Genomic DNA, 5,000 nt, shown 5'->3' on the forward strand with positions numbered 1-5,000 from the left:
GAGAGAGAGAGTGAGAGAGAGAGAGAGAGTGTGAGAGAGAGAGTGTGAGTGAGAGTGAGTGTGAAAGAGAGAGAGTGAGAGAGAGAGAGTGAGTGTGAGAGAGAGAGAGTGAGAGAGAGAGAGTGAGTGTGAGAGAGAGAGAGAGTGAGTGTGAGAGAGAGAGAGTGAGAGAGAGAGAGTGAGCGTGAGAGAGAGAGAGAGAGAGAGAGAGAGAGAGAGAGAGAGAGAGAGAGAGAGAGAGTCCCTTCAGCACTAATTAACAGAGAAGGGGTTCAAAGGTACAAATGCAAGACAAAGACAGAATCAAGGAAACTTGATGCAGCAATCGAACAGAATAAGACAAGTAAAAGTCAATCTATTAGTGGGAAAGATTGGATGATGTCTTGATGACTATTTACAACACACTGACAACTTTTACAACATTAGCACAGTAACAACAAAGAGGAAGAAGAGGAAGACAACTGTCTGGAAATTGAAACAATTTTAAATGAACATGTAACATGTACACCAATACTTCACTCACTTCACCCCATGCACTACCCACACCTTCCTCATGTACCCCGACACGTTACCCACACCTTCCTCATGTACCCTGACACGTTACCCACACCTTCCTCATGTACCCCGACACGTTACCCACACCTTCCTCATGTACCCCAAAATATTACCCACACCTTCCTCATGTACCCCGACACGTTACCCACACCTTCCTCATGTACCCCGACACGTTACCCACACCTTCCTCATGTACCCCAAAATGTTACCCACACCTTCCTCATGTACCCCGACACATTACCCACACCTTCCTCATGTACCCCGACATGTTACCCACACCTTCCTCATGTACCCCGACACGTTACCCACACCTTCCTCATGTACCCCGACACGTTACCCACACCTTCCTCATGTACCCCAAAATGTTACCCACACCTTCCTCATGTACCCCGACACATTACCCACACCTTCCTCATGTACCCCGACATGTTACCCACACCTTCCTCATGTACCCCGACACGTTACCCACACCTTCCTCATGTACCCCGACACGTTACCCACACCTTCCTCATGTACCCCAAAATGTTACCCACACCTTCCTCATGTACCCCGACACATTACCCACACCTTCCTCATGTACCCCGACATGTTACCCACACCTTCCTCATGTACCCCGACACGTTACCCACACCTTCCTCATGTACCCCAAAATGTTACCCACACCTTCCTCATGTACCCCGACACATTACCCACACCTTCCTCATGTACCCCGACATGTTACCCACACCTTCCTCATGTACCCTGACACGTTACCCATGCCTTCCTCATGTACCCCAAAATGTTACCCACACCTTCCTCATGTACCCCGACACATTACCCACACCTTCCTCATGTACCCCGACATGTTACCCACACCTTCCTCATGTACCCTGACACGTTACCCACGCCTTCCTCATGTACCCCAAAATGTTACCCACACCTTCCTCATGTACCCTGACACGTTACCCACACCTTCCTCATGTATCCCGAAATGTTACCCACACCTTCCTCATGTACCCCGACACGTTACCCACACCTTCCTCATGTACCCCAAAATGTTACCCACACCCTCCTCATGTACCCCGACACGTTACCCACACCTTCCTCATGTACCCCAAAATGTTACCCACACCTTCCTCATGTACCCCAAAATGTTACCCACACCTTCCTCATGTACCCCAAAATGTTACCCACACCTTCCTCATGTACCCCGAAATGTTACCCACACCTTCCTCATGTACCCCAAAATGTTACCCACACCTTCCTCATGTACCCCAAAATGTTACCCACACCTTCCTCATGTACCCCGACACATTACCCACACCTTCCTCATGTACCCCGACATGTTACCCACACCTTCCTCATGTACCCCGACACATTACCCACACCTTCCTCATGTACCCCGAAAGGTTACCCACACCTTCCTCATGTACCCCGAAAGGTTACCCACACCTTCCTCATGTACCCCGAAAGGTTACCCACACCTTCCTCATGTACCCCGACACATTACCCACACTATCCCCATGACCTCACACAGTTGTTCCTGTCAGTTAAACTTGACGTCGTCTGTCAGTGCTCGTGCTATACTGCCTGTATAGTTTAATGCATCGGTAAATAACTTTCACTGGGTTCATTTAATTTATCTTGAGTCACAAACTCTTCATTAGCCGACTATACAAGTAAGTAAGTAAGTTTCATTCATAATGCTTCCCCCTTTAAACCAGTATAAAATTACATGTATATGATATATATATATATATATATATATATATATATATATATATATATATATATATATATATATATATTTCTATTTGATATATGAAGTATATATCAATAACACCATACTGACCCCATTCCCATGTGCCTTATCAACCCCATAACAGCTCCACCTAATCCCCAAGTATACCAACACCACCCCCACCCCATCCATATATACTGTACTGTATCTCAACACCACCCCCACCCCATCCATATATACTGTACTGTATCTCAACACCATCCCCACCCCATCCATATATACTGTACTGTATCTCAACACCACCCCCACCCCATCCATATATACTGTACTGTATCTCAACACCACCCCCACCCCATCCATATATACTGTACTGTATCTCAACACCATCCCCACCCCATCCATATATACTGTACTGTATCTCAACACCACCCCCACCCCATCCATATATACTGTACTGTATCTCAACACCACCCCCACCCCATCCATATATACTGTACTGTATCTCAACACCATCCCCACCCCATCCATATATACTGTACTGTATCTCAACACCATCCCCACCCCATCCATATATACTGTACTGTATCTCAACACCACCCCCACCCCATCCATATATACTGTACTGTATCTCAACACCACCCCCACCCCATCCATATATACTGTACTGTATCTCAACACCATCCCCACCCCATCCATATATACTGTACTGTATCTCAACACCATCCCCACCCCATCCATATATACTGTACTGTATCTCAACACCACCCCCACCCCATCCATATATACTGTACTGTATCTCAACACCACCCCCACCCCATCCATATATACTGTACTGTATCTCAACACCATCCCCACCCCATCCATATATACTGTACTGTATCTCAACACCATCCCCACCCCATCCATATATACTGTACTGTATCTCAACACCATCCCCACCCCATCCATATATACTGTACTGTATCTCAACACCATCCCCACCCCATCCATATATACTGTACTGTATCTATACACCACCCCCACCCCATCCATATATACTGTACTGTATCTCAACACCACTGCCATATGCCCTTATACCACTATCACCTATTATTTGTGGTTACACCATCACCACTCCTTCTCCATGTCCTTCAATACCACTCCCAGACGCACTGATTTGTGCAGCACCATTATCCCCTCTCCATCTACATCCCCATCCCTCTGTGTACAAAAACTATCCACTCCATCCACATCCCATCATTATACGTAAGCACCAACACTATCCTATCACCATCTAACATTCCCTTCTCTACCTACATCCCATCAATATGCGTGCCAACACCATTCCCAGCCCATCCACATCCCAGCCCTATGTACTCAAAACTATCCATAGCCCATTTACATTCCATCCCTATGCATCCTGAACACAACCATGTACTCCAAAACCACCCACAAGCACCCTAACACCATCCCTTCCCATCCTCATCTGCTTTAGTAGTACTTGATTTAGAATCATTACCATCGCTGCAGAGTGGTAATCTGATTCATTTTATTACCATTCTAATAGGAGTACTGAAAAGATGGCACCCAGACCCTTTGCCACTGCAAGGATATTTTAATTTGGATCCCATTAATGTGGATACCTGCAGAACGCAGCAGTCTAACTATTGATAGACTCAGAGGAATGAAAAAGAAGAAAGCGCCATGGAAAGAATGAGAAAATTATTGGTAAAGAGAGATGATTGTGTGTCAAGGACAGGGAAAGAGATGGAATAAGTCAATATGTAAAATAAAGCAAGTAACGCATCAGTTTAAAAAAAAAAAAAAGACTGTTCTACAAGTCTCTTTTCAGATTGCGGAGGTAGCAGGAGACCCCTGCTAAAGCTCCACTACCCACAATCCCTTGCAGTATGAGATGAGTCAACCTTCATGCTGTGAGAGGTCACGGGGTTCATGTGCAAGTTTCAGCCTTGAGTATGAAGTGGATTGAGGAAAGAAAAGAAAAAAAATATATATATAAAGGCAAAGGATACAAAATACATTGTTCGACCGTGGATGTGATGTTTGTGTGACATTCTGATTAGCCGAATCTTTTTATATAATGCTAATTAAGTAGATATTCTCTTAAAGAGTCGAGCCAAAAATGGCAATCTTCATTAAAACCAAATGTAAGTGAATGGCCACTGATTAGCATTATGTAAATTGTAGCACGCTGGAAGCTTCTGTTCATTGTTAAACTGTTTGGACATGTTGCTAACAAACAAAGGAGCGTGAATAGATTAAATTAGTCGCATGCAAATACCATGCTAATTATTGGGGCCTAGCCTCCGTTTATTGTTTGCTCAGAAAATTGTTTTTAAACATGATTCGGTCTTTGCAGATTTGGTTAAAGCAGTGATGCCCAAGCTCTTGCAATGTGTGATCAGTCTCGCAAACCTCAATTCCTATAGGCACGACCTGATTTTGTCAAATGTGTGTGGCAACAATAACAACATCAACAGAATGGAGCTTTATGGACAAAATGCTTTAACCTGCCATGGAAGTTGATCAAACCATGGCAACAACACATTTGTATTCCTTCATTATTACATAATGACATCATTAGTGTTTATTGTCCTACCATGACTGGGAGGAACGCTGATATTGTTGGCAGGAGATTCTGTTCTAATAACCCAAGCGTAACATTTAACAACCTTAATCACGTGTCTTTTATCTGGGAAGGTGCATGTGGTGTATATTTATTCAG

General features: G+C 44.4%; 1 protein-coding gene across 1 annotated transcript in view; it reads right to left on the reverse strand.

Annotated features, from left to right (window-relative positions):
* Positions 1 to 5,000, reverse strand: part of LOC128610517 (VPS10 domain-containing receptor SorCS2-like) — a 210,631-nt gene that overhangs the window by 22,804 nt on the left and 182,827 nt on the right. The window lies entirely within an intron of this gene.

This window comes from Ictalurus furcatus, chromosome 7, assembly GCF_023375685.1.
Source record: "Ictalurus furcatus strain D&B chromosome 7, Billie_1.0, whole genome shotgun sequence".
NCBI classification, from domain to species: Eukaryota; Metazoa; Chordata; class Actinopteri; order Siluriformes; family Ictaluridae; genus Ictalurus; species Ictalurus furcatus.